This window comes from Lissotriton vulgaris, chromosome 10, assembly GCF_964263255.1.
Source record: "Lissotriton vulgaris chromosome 10, aLisVul1.2, whole genome shotgun sequence".
Lineage (NCBI taxonomy): Eukaryota > Metazoa > Chordata > Amphibia > Caudata > Salamandridae > Lissotriton > Lissotriton vulgaris.
Window position 1 is genome coordinate 929,823,124 of NC_141698.1, and position 14,194 is coordinate 929,837,317.

At 43.2% G+C, this 14,194-nt stretch overlaps 1 protein-coding gene across 1 annotated transcript in view; it reads right to left on the reverse strand.

Moving 5' to 3' along the window:
* Positions 1-10,720, reverse strand: part of C1GALT1 (core 1 synthase, glycoprotein-N-acetylgalactosamine 3-beta-galactosyltransferase 1) — a 119,287-nt gene extending 108,567 nt beyond the window's left edge. The window contains exons 1-2 of the mRNA XM_086941925.1: positions 10,598-10,720; positions 5,719-5,820 (exon numbers count right to left, since the gene is read on the reverse strand). The gene's annotated coding sequence lies outside the window, so the exon portion shown is untranslated. The remainder of the gene's footprint in view (positions 1-5,718; positions 5,821-10,597) is intronic.
* Positions 10,721-14,194: the final 3,474 nt, after the last annotated feature.

Below are 14,194 nucleotides of genomic sequence, written 5' to 3' on the forward strand. Positions count from 1 at the left end.
TAAGGAGTTGTCCCAGACAGTTGATGCGTGTGTTATGAATTTAGCTGACATAGATATGTTGTTGGGTAATGTATTCCTTATGGACAACAATGAAAGAGTGCAGTTTGTTAGAAAACACAAAGGTATTTGATCACAAAGTAAAACAACACCTATTTGGTGTGTTTGGATAGCCCTCACTCACTGACCTGGTCGGTGACATGCTTCATCATCGGGCCCCACTGGGAGTGACCGAATGCCACCCCAGTGTGCTTCAACGCCATTAATTTTAATGGCTGATCAAAAAGACATATTAAAAATGTGTTGGAAAACTAAACCAACTAAGTTGAATGGTCTGTTTCCAATACTCTTACGTGATGGTCAACATGTTTCTGCCAATGTCGGTATTATTAACCTGGCATTCGTCAAGACCTATGGTGAATTATACCCTGGCGGTATGGACACGCTAATGCCCACCCTACCAAGGGACGTGAAAGTTAAAAGTCGTCTGAAAAAGTGCAAATGGGAAGGGGGGGCCACACAAATAAAAATATTTTGGTGGTAAGAACCCCTAGGTGTCTCTGGATTAGGGCCTCAAAAAAATTAAAATGTACCTGTGGAAGCAAACGACACCCACAAACATAAAGAGACATACAAACAATTAGTTTATGCTCACGAGTTTGGGAGTAAAATGAATGAGACTAGTGCTCAAGTGGACCGACAAATACACACATCAATACACTATCTGTAAAGTTAGTGGCACCGCCTGCAGGCGGGTGCTGAGCTGCGTCAAAAGACAGCAGTTCGGTGTAATGCCGATCAAAATAAAATGCCCGTGCCGGTGGGCATAGAAAGTTGCCCACAGGAGCACGTGTGTGATTCAATGCGCCAGAAGGGGCCAAGGGAATAGGTGACACTATGGAGGACAGACAGGCTTTAATTGTAAGCACTTAGGCAGCGCAGGACGCGTTGCATGTGTGTCACAGGCGGATCAATGGGCCAAAGGCCGGTGACCCCTCTCCCCCGCAATAATATAGCAACAAGGCGAAGGTTCTCACTTGGGAGGTGAGAGGATATCACCACATAGACCACGGGAGGGGGGTGATGGCGTATTTGGCACATCCTGCAAAAAACGAACAAGGGAACAGACTTAAAAAGGAGCAATCAATTGTACTTAGCTGGTGTAAATTATGCGGACTCAGAAGCCCTCACGCCCGCGACGCCAGGCACCCGTATGTAAACCTGCACCTTCCCCTTGAACCGGGTCTCGACGATGGGAGCCCTGTTCTGATGGGCGGAATAAGTAGCGTGGACAGGGCGAGCGTGCTCGCATTTCTGGGGTGGGCGTGGCTACGGTGCGCCGGCGTGGTGTCCGCCAATGGACGGTTGCGCTGAGGTAAACAATGCCGTCTCTCTGGTTGAAAACTAGAGCGCTGCAACGCTAAAATTCATCCGAACGGAGGAAACTTTATTGCGTATCATGTGGGTGACAGATTGACACAAGGAAGTGTAGCACATGGATTGTTGGTTGGGATACGGTGCACGTACTCAGACGGTCAATGTTAACAGTGCACTAAAATCCAGGCCAAATTGTAGTTCGGAAGATAAGAAAAAGGTATCGATGCCAAGCGGAAAAGCTTAATTAAATGTCACGGTAGTGACAAAAAAACGTACAGCATATTTGATTTGTCTTTTATATCCTCCTCGTTTACGCTAACCTTTGTATGTTGTTTTACAACATTCCTGTTTGGTCTTTTGTTCCAGATCATTTGTAGGCGCCTTCGACGTCGCCTTCAAACTTATATATCTGACAGTCCATCCCGGACCTTGGATCTACATTGTTATAATTTAGCCCAGGTAACCATATGTGGGTAATCTAGTCACCCCTCAAGAAGGGCAGCAATGTTTGTTTAAAACAGGACGAGTTTATTCATTACATCTCGCCTAATTTGTGTATTTCAGTTTTATTTGTTTCACTAGACGGCTTTTAAAGTTCTACAACTGTACAGACTAAGCCCCTCATCTCTGGCGGTCTACTTACCTTCCTGGTTGTTATACCGGACACGATCAGGTAGTTCTACAAAAACGGTCCATTTTAGAAAGTTCAGTGAATCTTTCTTCTTTAATTGCCATGTGTCTTACATAATTACATATATTTTCTTAGATCTTGCTTTCTGGAGTCCTGATTCTATTACCCTGTGTTGTCGTATATCTTCTACTTTGCACTTTTAAAGCATCAGATGGGTAATTATCTACTATCAAGACAGACTTTTTGCTTAGATGCTTCATTGAATAGGGTTTCTTAAAGCCCCTCTTTCCTGTTTATTTCATTTAACAGCTGCTTCAATCATTTAAAGAACGTTGTCCAGCTCACCGTGGCTTTTTATTACATAAAATCTCTAGGTACGGTTTAATAATTTTTAAATATTGGGGCACTTTATAGTATGCTTTCTGGTCACACTATCTTTTGTCTTCATCACAGGATACTATTTGGTTTTTCTTTTACACATATTCTTTGCTCTACACTTTAATATCTTTGTCACTATTTCGGGGGTCCATCTTGGGCCTTTTCTCCATTTGTTTGGTATACTCTGTTTCATCAATTTTTCAATTCATTTTTCGCTTTGTATCCCTTTGGTTTATCTTTCCCTGAGTGCTTTGTTGTAACACCACATTATATTACACACGTCTCATGCACCATGTTTTCTCTGTAACAGACTCAGTGTTATTGTTATATATACTATGTCAATTTATGTGTATGTTTTTCTTGTATAAAGAAATTAAAGTGGTTCTCCTGAAGAAGGCGTGTGTTACGCCGAAACGCGGGTAGAGATCGTCATCTTATCTACTTATTCTTTGTAACCCTTGTAATATTTTTCCATTTGATGTTGAGATTTCTCTTTCTTTGTGATTTGATTAAATAATTATTTTAAATGTATTGTCAGTTTATGATATTTGTTTGACATTGAGATTGTTTTACAATTCAGAATGTTATATACGCAATAATAAAATGAAAAAACTTTTTTTTTGCCTGTCAGTACACTGAGTTCCTGTTTATCATTTTGTATGTGTCAAACCTGATTTTAGACAAGTATTCAGTTGCCTAGGAATTGTTACTACTTAAAGTACTGTTGCCCTGTCCTAGGAACGGTTACTAGTTTCAGGGGGTCCCTTTTTACCTTTTAGGTATGTTCTATTAAACAAAGGCCATCAGAGAACAGTCACCATATTTTTTTTTTTTTAAAAGCACCAAATAATAAACTAAAAAACAAAAGCAGAGTAGACATTATACATTCTTTTGAGGGATGGAATCCAAGGGTAATAAAAACAAGATTTTCAAAAATGAAGTACTGAGATGGGGTTCCTTTAAGCTGGAAATGTTTGATGAAACAACCTTTTCATCATCACTTGTAGACTTCATCAATGAAGTGTCCCCAGGGGCTCTTACCAACATTCTGACATGGCACCGTTGTCCAACTACTCTCACAACATTTCACCTGATTTTCAGGCTGCAGACTAGGTCACAAAGCGTTAACAAACCTTTCCTCACAATATGCGTTGACCTTGCAAATTTTGGTAATGTTCTCTATGCGACTAAGAGCTACTCTGGATTTTTCCAACCTTGTGTTGGATTTGCACTTTTCAGATGCCCATTTCCCAAATGCACCAAGCAGCTTTATCCCACATCTCGTCTGCGACACCAAGTACTTCAAATGCAATCCACAAGCTCCTGATTAAATCTTTTAACTATGCTGTTGAATTTGGGCTGGGAAAATTTAGTTGAAGCAACTAAAGAGAAACCAAATGGCATGTGGCAGAATTAATAAGTGATATGCTGACCAGTAATCCAACCTGGTGAACCACTTTGCTTGACCACTACGTGATAAATACTCAGTCTTGGGAAGGGGAAAATCCTCAATTAACAAGGTTTCATTCATTTACCTAAGATATTCACAGGCAGGCAACTCATTAGATTTCTTATGTGCCAACATGAGGTGAGATAGCCACAATGTAGCACCAACAGCCTTGTTCACTCCCCTTTGATTAGCATTTCTGACCTGTGAAGATCTTCACGTCCACTAAGTGGCACACCCAAAAGTTGAGCTTAAGTGATACACAATAATTTTTAATCTGGGTTACAGGCATATGGATTTCAATGGTGCCTGAACAAATACTGTACACACTTTTGAATATCTCACACCATGTCTCCACTTTATTATTCTCTGCTACTAGCACTGGTACTTTCTCAGCCAGTTTTTAAGATCACCTTATAATCTGCTTGGTGACACCGCCTCAAAACATTCAAACCCTTTTTATCCACATAAACTCTGCCTCCCATGACGCAATCCTTAAAGGATATATTAGCCCAAAATAACCAGTTATGTTAGTTCTGCTACCCTCAAATGCTACTATAGTAACATCTGATGGTGATAGAATCGTGTGCTTTGAATAATGCTCATTATCTTCGCCTCAAAATCTACCAATAAATCACCAGGGAACTTATTTATTAGTACTTGAGTGTGGGAAATCAGCACATTTACTGGAAGTCTCCAACATTCAAGTGTGCTTGATATCCACAACCAAAATCAATTCTTCCAATTTGTTTACAGATGCTTCCTCAGTATTGTCACACACTCTCATGATCTTCCGCAACATACCTCTGCACACCTTGCTGAAGTGTCCAGTTTTCCCACATCTGTACATACCGCCCAAACCTCAGGGTAATTCCAGTAACTAGATATGGGTGAAAGTGAACTACATTTGAAGCAGGTGACTGCCGAGCACATTACTGCCTGGAAAATGTGTTATGGTTCAAATACTGCAACCTATTCTTGAGCTGAATGAAATGCTCTGACTGAATATATTGGATAACATGTGCAGTTTCAGAGTGTGCCCTCATTTGTTAATGGTCGAGCGCTTATAAGGACATGGTGAGGAGGAGACACAAGCACAGCTCTTAAATTAATCATTTTGCAGTTGTTTAGAAACTGTTTAGGCCCTTTTATTGCTGAATGTGATGCAAGAACTATATAGATGGTAGAATTGTGGGATATCAAGAGCTGCTTTTGAGCATTTTTTTAAAACATCTTGCAACAAACTAATAACTTATCAATCATGAATTGAAAGCCTCTAAATTACAATTCTTAGAAAACAGTTTAAGTGCTGTAACAAAGCCCTCACTGGTTCACTGGGCCCTTGTAAAAAAATGGTATTGCAGTAGACTACCAAGCTCTATTCCCTTTCAAAATACTTGCTTGAATAGGTATTTCAAACACCTCTATAAAGCTCATCTGATCAAACTTTGTCCTTCCTACTTCTGAACGCCAGTGCAGACTTCTTTCACACGGTCTGGTCTTGCACTGTTCTCACCAGATACTGGTCAGCAATAATGACAGAACATAGCGATATACTACGTTGGACAGTCCCCTTGCCCTTGCCCATCTCCTAGGGGTAATGGAGGGTATGGATGGCTCCTGAGCCGATATACTGTTCCAACAACAGGCCTACAGGCAATGAATGCAAGGTTCACAGACTCACAAAAATTCACTACAAAAGAAAATAAAATGTCTATTGCATAAAGGCATATGGATAACTAATTGTGGGATACTTTAGGAGTTGTGGCATAAGAGAGATAACAAGCAACAGGAGTGCTCGCTGGTACATATTTATGTGAGGCTAGGTATTTTAAGTAAAAACCTAGCTTTAAAGCAAAAGAGACTTGTCAAGAGTAAGAAGACTTACAGTGTGGCTAATTTGCTTCGGTGACATCGGCGTGGGGATAAGAGATTTGGCTGATTACTTCTGGATAAGGTGTTCACTGACTTGGTGCTCAGTGTCCAGGCCCTGTGAAGAAAATGTTGCTTTAGTTTTAGAGAGGTATGGGTGGATTTATTCCCAGACTTAATATTTAACAGTATCAGAGATACTTTACAGCAACTAAACTTTATAACACAAAGACCATCAGTTTCAGCAACAGTGTAAGTGTGATAAGCAGTACCAACAAGCATTATCCTCTCCCACTGCCAAAGGTAGTACTTAGAATGCTGGTGATAAGGGGGTAAGGAAAGTAGACTGCGCCGTGTTTGTCAGACAATGCGATGCGTACTGCTCTGGCTGATATAACTCTCGCTCCACAGGAGCGAAATAGACAAAAGGCAGTATAAATTCCTTTTCACATGCTATGCAGCTGAGACGGGTTATCAAGAGGTGACAGCAGGTATTCCGGTGGCTATGGTTAATTTGATTTATAGTGAGATTCTGCCTGCAATAGAGGACCCAGTTTACACCTGATCAAATCAAACCTCGCTATGTCCAAGCAGGCCATAGGATGTAGCAAACATCTTCTCAACCCCCTCGGAAAGAAGATTTTGGCACTGGGCCGAGCTTTCAACTGCAGTAAGGAGTTATCCAAATCATTTGATATGGAATCTCTGTCTATACCTGAACCAGACGTTGAACTTCGTCTCGGACTTTAAAAATGCACAACTATGACCACAATGTATTCTCTTCTCATATGTCTTACAAAGAGTATTTAAAAATAACATAGATTCCATTCCTGGGAGAACCCTCACCTTTGACCCATTAAATAATACCTTGTTTCCTGTACTCTTCAGCTCTTGCGCTAAAACTCCAAGGAGACATAAAAAGATGGGTAAAACTCTGAGGGAGGCAAATAATTCTATATTGCTTATTTTAGAGCTTAGGGTGAAACACACCAATTAGAACTGAACATATAACATGAAACAAAACCCCCAAAAGAAAGGGAACAGGACCACAGCAGCTGCCTTTGACATGGACAGTCCAACCTATGAAAATCCCGACCACATTAGTGAACAAAATATCACTTGACGTTAATTGATAATAAAGATCTGATTATCAAGATAGAGCCAGAGAACTGAAGGAAAAGCAACATAACATGTCAATCAATCAAGCAGCAGAAATGACTCTGGTAGGAAGTTCATACTCCAACAAGATGAAAAATATCAAACTGCATAGCCCTTTATTACGACAACTCTAAACATGACTAGGTAAAATGATCAGAACAAACCTGCCATCATGAAGAGACAACAGTACTTTGTTGGAGTTAGAGACCAACTTTTCTTCAAATTGAGAAAAGTATAGGGTCATAAGCAACACTAATCTCCGACTTACAGGATTGCATATAGATTCAAACATTCTGCAGCAATGTCATTTGTCATGCGTTCACTGTGTGCCATCGAGTTCAAGATGCAGGCCTGGATGTTTGTTAAACCCTCCAAAAAACGTTTTCCTTTTTTCTCTACGGTTCAAGAAGTCCTTCAATTAATCAACTCAGACTTATAAAACGCGGCGATTCATCCGCGAGGGTATCCAGGTGCTAGCTCCTCGCTGGGATCAGTCGAAGAGCCAGGTCTTGAGTCCCTTTCTGAATTCCAGGAGAGAAGAAGATGTTTGGAGGTGAATGGAGAAGGTTGTTCCAGGACTTGGCGGCAAGGTAGAGGAAGGAAAGCCCTTCACTGTAGCTCCGGCCGATGTGGGGAGTGTGAGCAAGGGCATCAGAGCGCAGGTGTCTGGAGGAAGTTCAAGCGGCGGTTGATGTGTGCTCGACATTGGTTGTGTTTGAGCTGGTAGGCATGTATCAGCATCTTAAATTGGAATCTTTTCTGGTTGGGGAACCAGTGGAGGGCCCTGAGGTGGGGGGCGATGTGGATCTGGTTGGTAAGGTCGAGTTTGAGTCTGGCAGCTGAGTTTTGAATCATCTGGAGTCTACTCAGGAGTTTTCTGGATAGAGAGCGTTGGTGTAGTCCAGCCGTTTGGTGATAAAGATTTGAGTGACAGTTCTCCTAGTGTTAATGGGGAGCCATCTGAAGATCTTTCAAAGCAAGTGGAGGGTGTGGAAGCTGAGTTTGCTATCCAGAATGATGCCAAAGTTGAGGGTGTGGTCTGTCAGCATGGGTCCGAGTTCGGAGGGCCACTAGATGTCGTTCCACAGGTGGGTATTGTTCCCAAAAATCAGCACTTCCGTCTTGTCTGTGTTGAACTCTGGCAGTGGTTCTTAGTCCAGTCGGCGACACATGTCATGCAGTTGTGGAAGTTGGCCCTAGTTAGTGGTGGAGGGGTCTTCTGGGAGCGAGAGGATATCTGGGTGTTGTTTGGTAGGATATGATGTTGATGCCATGGGTTCTGAAAATGTTTGCCTGGGGCATCATGTAAGTGCTGACTAAAGTGACCTTAAGGGACGCTACAGATGGTGCTTTTAGGATCCGAAGTGAAGGGCGGGAGACGGATTCTCTGGGTTCCACCTGTGAGGAAGGATAAGATCCACTTGAGACCATCTCCTTAGATCCTGATGTGCTGAAGTCTCCTGATGAGTCTGTGGTGGGATATGGTGTCAAATGCTGCTGTGAGGTCGAGTAGGACCACGGTTGCAGTTTCCCTATGGTCAAGGAGGGTCCTGATGTTGACGGTGGCAGCAATCAGGGTGGTCTTGGTGATGTGGTTGGACCGAAAGCCGGGTTGGGAGGTGCCTTTCGGGTAGTTTCTCTCAGGTGTTGGGTTAGTTGGCAATTGATGGCCTTCTATAGAACTTTAGCTGGGAAGGAAATCAGAGAGATGGGCCTGGAAGTTCTTCAGTTTGCTGTGGTCAGGAAACGTTTCTTCAGTAGGGGTCTGACCTCTGTGTGTTACCAGCGGTGGATAAAGGTAACCCTCACAGTGCTCTTATGTCATTGAATACTGTCCTACATGCAGCGGCCAGACTTGTGCCATCTACCTAGAAATTTAACATCACACCTATCCTTGCTAATTTTCAATGGCTTTTTGTCAACGCAAGAATAAAGTTGAAGATGGGTTGTGTTGTCTACACAGCTGTCAACCTCAGCTACCTGCCCCATCTTGCCACCATACTTAAAGAGTCAGGTGAATCCAAAGAAGCAAGAATAGTCTACTTGAATCACCCTCTTTCAAAATGTTCGATACCCAGCAACCTGTTCGAAGATCAATGGAAGAAAAAGGAACAAGCACTGGAAAAGACAATGGGTCTCATCAATGCAAAAGCCATTGGCTTTGCCAATGCGTTTTAGCTGGATTGTACAGCAGCATGGCTAAATGTTAGTAAAAAATTATTATGAGGCAGCCAAAGTGGGCCATATCAAACTGTTTTTTTACTGGCAGGAGGAAGAGGCAAGCAACAACAGGGGAGTGGGTAGGGGGTTGGGGCAAGCAAACAAGAGGAGAGAGGCAGGGGAAGAGGTTGAGAAACAATGCGGGCGGAGGTTGATGTGGCAAGCAACAATGACAAGGCAACAACTAGTGGGAGAAGGGAAGAAGAATGGGAAGGAGAAGGACTGCAAGCATATTCGAACTTTTGGAGTCCTAGGCGTAAAAGAAAAAAGTGAGGAATGGAAGCAGTACTTGGGCCATGCTTCAAAGGAGGGACAAACAAATGAAGAGGAAGTAAAGCTGGCAAGGACTAACCAAAGAGAAGCATTGAAATAATAGGGACGATAAAACCAACCAATGGTGAGAATGGGCATGCTCTAAGCCCATTATAAGCTAACATAATGTCTAACCAAGAAACTGCGTATGCTCTTTCTCAAGCAAGACCTAAAAAGGCTGGCAGACCACGCTGTCATCTATAACAATCAGCAATCCCGTTTGTCAAGAGTTGTGCCATGGCATGGGTGTCAGATGTCTGCAAATACTCAGTAGGTCATCAGGGGAAACAATGATGCACCATGCCTGTTATCTTGATCAAGAGAAACCCCTATATAAAACAGTTACAGTTTAAAAAACGATAAAATAAAGAAATCCTATATAAAATACGAGTAATACCAGAAGAACAAGAGGAGACCAATGTAATTGCTGGTTGTATGATATTACACGTCCCATGTTCAATAGAGACAATGGAAACATAGTTTATTCATGGAGCATTCACACTTCCATCTTGATGCTTATGTGCACATGTTGTAAGCAGGTGAATAACCTACTGCACATGGGCTTATTACACGTGAATGATCGCTGCAAAAAATACAGGAAACTACTGAAATATCGTACTCGGGTTTAAACACGTGATCTGCGCTGTGCCTGGAATGCTCTTCGCAAGGCACATTAACCGTTTAAAATGTTTCCTCGTCCATCTGATTACACACAGAACTCTGTAGCAAGTACATTAACCACCCTAGCTATATGTTCAGTATGTTATCATGCAGATCGCTGAGCTGTGTCTTACACTAATTAAGTCATCTTGGCAGCAGATACATTCGGGTTAGGGAAACAAATGATTAGATACTTCAGGGCGATATGCAACTCAGCCTTTCATTCGATTATGGTGCTACTGCTACCGAGAAGAGCCTCAACCTCTCCAAGTATTGCGGCGCTGCTCACAAGTGCTGGTACTTTCTTTTTTAAAGAAGTGGAGATAGCCAGTACCTGCACATTTAAAGCACTGCCTTCAAAAGGAAAACACAATCTACGACAGCACTTAGCGAAATGAAGAAAAAAAAATCACCCTCTTTGGTCAAATATTATGGAAACCGTATCCCAAAACATGATGAATTTTTCTCATGTGCCACCAAGCTTGCTCATCTCTACATATCAACCCTTCGCAATTTATATGGGAAACACACAACGACGGCCTTACCTTCCGCCATAGGCTCTTAGGAATACGAATGATTGTGCTGCGCTTCCTACTTCAGCCAACTTCAATAAATGAAAACTAGAGGAAGGTAATTGAAACTAGGCTAGGTTTTCAGTGAGTGACATGCCAAAGAGGCGGTGCTACTGAGAGCTTCGGGCTGTGCTTTCCCGTAAATCGTACGATTGGTTAGGGAAAAGTGGCCCGCCCAGATTTAAAAAGCCCCGCCCATCCCGGAACGAATTCGCACCAACAGCAACATCGGAGACAACCGTCCAGCTGCTCCGGAAGGCTTTGCTGAAGCCGCGCGTGAGCCGGCGCCCCAGGCGGTGTCTACCGTTGTACCCGGTTGGGTATTTACAAGCACCACTCAGTGCTGGTTATTGCGGAGAGCTTAAATTGAACTTTATATGACATCTGTATTCGTTGTCAACATGGCCTTTCTGTTTTTGTTAAATTATCAGTCGGGCTATTAAGGGTGGCTGCAAAACATTTTAAATAGTTTTTTTTCGTACATTTAATGTGTTACGATATCGTCGAATACACTGTTCTTCGTTGTATGGATATCGTAATTGGGAGTATCCAAATAATCACAATTAACACCCTCCCCCCAGCTGTGCGAGCATCTCGTGATCCTCTCGCAATTTGCGACTCGGAAAATGACATGTGTCACTGTTAGCAATTCTCCGTGGGTTCGCAAATTGCATGCCTCATCAATATTCAAGAGGCACTCGCAATTTGCGACCCCATTGAGAATGGCTGGCCCTCCTAGGTATGGTGGCCTGCTGGTTTTGGGAACATTATAGGTTGACACGAGCAGACACAAGCATGAATCTTTGACCCAGCTTGTGACTGACTCGTGTCGTGTTAAGACTTGACATGTTTTAAGAGATGTGGAATCTTGCTGGGATTGTGGTGGGAGGTTGATTATTACTGACTGGACTTCATTACGAGCAGACGAGCGATTAAACCCTGTTGCTCTTTCCTACGTTTCCGTGTCCTTCCTTTCCTGACCTCTGGACTTCCAACACTGGCGACGAGGATGGGATTAATTTCACCGCAATATTCATTTTAATGATAACTTTATTTTTTTTTGATAGCTTGTCTCGGATCACTAAACGAGTGAGGAGCCCTTTATCTGTGGAGATCATCGTACGTGAGGATTTCTCATTTCTTTGTATGGATTGCATTCTCTATTATTTTTCTTTATTATTTAAAGAGAGGAAATCTTACCGCATCTTTTGACTGGCCAGGAGTACAAAATTTTCTAGCTATCGCAACAAGAATTTTAGATTCTATTAAGGACACAGAGGCGAGGATTATGCTTTCTCATTTCTTTACTGCACAAACAGCAGCCAATGAAAAGTAAACTACAATGGGTAAAAACAACATTTCCCATGAGGCTTTGAACCACGCCTCCAATGACAGTAACCAATCACAATAGTAAGAAGCATATAAAGTATAGAGACACTAATCTGGCCTCCTCTTTCTTTGCGCGAACAGTCAAGTCACAGTGAACAAGTCTTTAACTCTCAACGGAGAGAACAGTTCCTTAGGACTTCTCAACGGAGAAAATATCCATAACCATGAAGAAACATCTTCCACCAGGAAGGGTCAGCAGCACAATCCATAGGAGGTACTTAACTCTTGTTGGAGTCGTTTCCTGAAACAGAAAAAGAAGTTTGAGAACGAAGCCCACAAACTATAATTCTCAGAGGGCGGGTACAAAGTTGTTAAACAACATAATTCCAAACAACTTTACAGTTACATAACTGTCCCAACGGGTGGGATAATCCTCGCCTCAATGTCCTTAATAGAATCTAAAATTCTTGTCGCGATAGCTAGAAAATTTTGCATTCTATGGCAGGACCGGAGGCTTCTGATTATGCTGGTTCAAAGCTCATCAATCAAAGCTCTTCAATCACAGCATCAGAAACATGAGGAATAGGTTTATAATAAAACACTTTAAACATTGAGTCCGAAGACCAATCAGCCGCTTTAAGGATATCCTCCAAGCGGGAACCCAGTAGATAGGCTTTAGAGGCCATCGCACCTCTAGCTGAAGGAGCACCTTAAGCAGATATATCAATGCCAGCCTCCGACATAATCCATCTAACCCATCTGGCCAAGGTAAATGCAGAAACTGGTTTGAAGGGTTTCTGAACAGAAATCAGCAACTGACCTAAAGGATCAACCCTGTGTGCAATAGTTTGTTCCTCATAGCATTTGAGACACTGCAACACACATAGCTTGCTGTTATGCGGAAAGGCGGGATACTCAACAGAACGTGACATGGTCTTAGTTCTTCGTGAAATAGCAAAGGAGACACCTTGAGGGGAAAACATCCTACGAGCCAAATCTAAAGCTCTCACATCTGAAACTCTACGACATGAAATGAGACACAGAAGCATAGTGAGCTTGGCAGAGAGCTGCTTCAAAGATAACTCACCATTAGTGGGCCAGGATTCCAGCAAGTTAAGCACCTTTGTAACATCCCACATGGTGGAATACCTGGGCCAAGGAGGATTGGCCACACGCACACCTTTAAGCAACTTACAAACCAAGGGATGCATCCCCACAGGTTTACCCTCAATGTGGTCGTGACTAGCAGAAATTGCCGACCTGAAATTATTAACCGACCTGTAAGCCAGACCTGAGGCTGCCCGTTCAGACAGAAAATTCAGTATGTCAGTCACATTTGATCCCACGGGATCCACCTGTTTTGAAAGGCACCAACCCACCCACTTCTTCCAAGATGCAGAGTATCGTTTCCGGGTGGAAGGAGCCCACGTTTGCTGCAGAAAGCCGGAAGCCTCTCGTGAAAGGCCTGCAAGGCATTCATGTCTCCGGAGAGCGTCCACACCATTAAGGTCAACTGGTTCTGCAGAATTAAGGGGTGGCAAGCCCCCACTGGGTCCTGCAGAAGACTGGGAGCCGGAAGGGGAGATCCACAGACAACTCTAACAGTGTCGAAACCACGACTGAGTCCACCAGAACGGAGTCACCAACACTATTGTCGCCCTCTGCCGACACACTATCGCCGCTACTTTAGGAATCAGCGCAAACGGTGGAAAAGCATAATTCCTCCGTTGCCCCCAATGGTGAAGGAACGCTTCCGTCCCCATAGCCATTGGATCCGGTCTCCAACTGTAAAATAGGGGGAGATGGGCATTAAGGCGAGACGCAAACAGGTCTACTTGACAGGGGCCTCGCATAATCATGATCTGAGAAAACAGCGATGGGTGAAGTCTCCAATCGCGGAAGTCTCGGAGAAACTGGGAATTCCAATCCGCTACCTGATTGAATTTCCCCGGAAGGTATTCCGCCACCACGGAGATCTTGCGATCCAGGCAGAAATGCCAAAACTCCTTCGCAATCTGGACCAGCATTCGGGACTTCGTCCCCCTAATCGGTTGATGTATCTCACCGCTGAGACATTGTCCATTCGGAGGAGTATACAATTGCTCTTCAGCGATGAGACAGACTTGATGGCAAAGGACCCTGCCAGCAACTCTAGACAATTTATGTGTAGTGAGAGTTCGTCTGCTGACCACCGTCCTACTGTGGTAAATTCTCCACAGCAAGCGCCCCAGCCCCACTGAC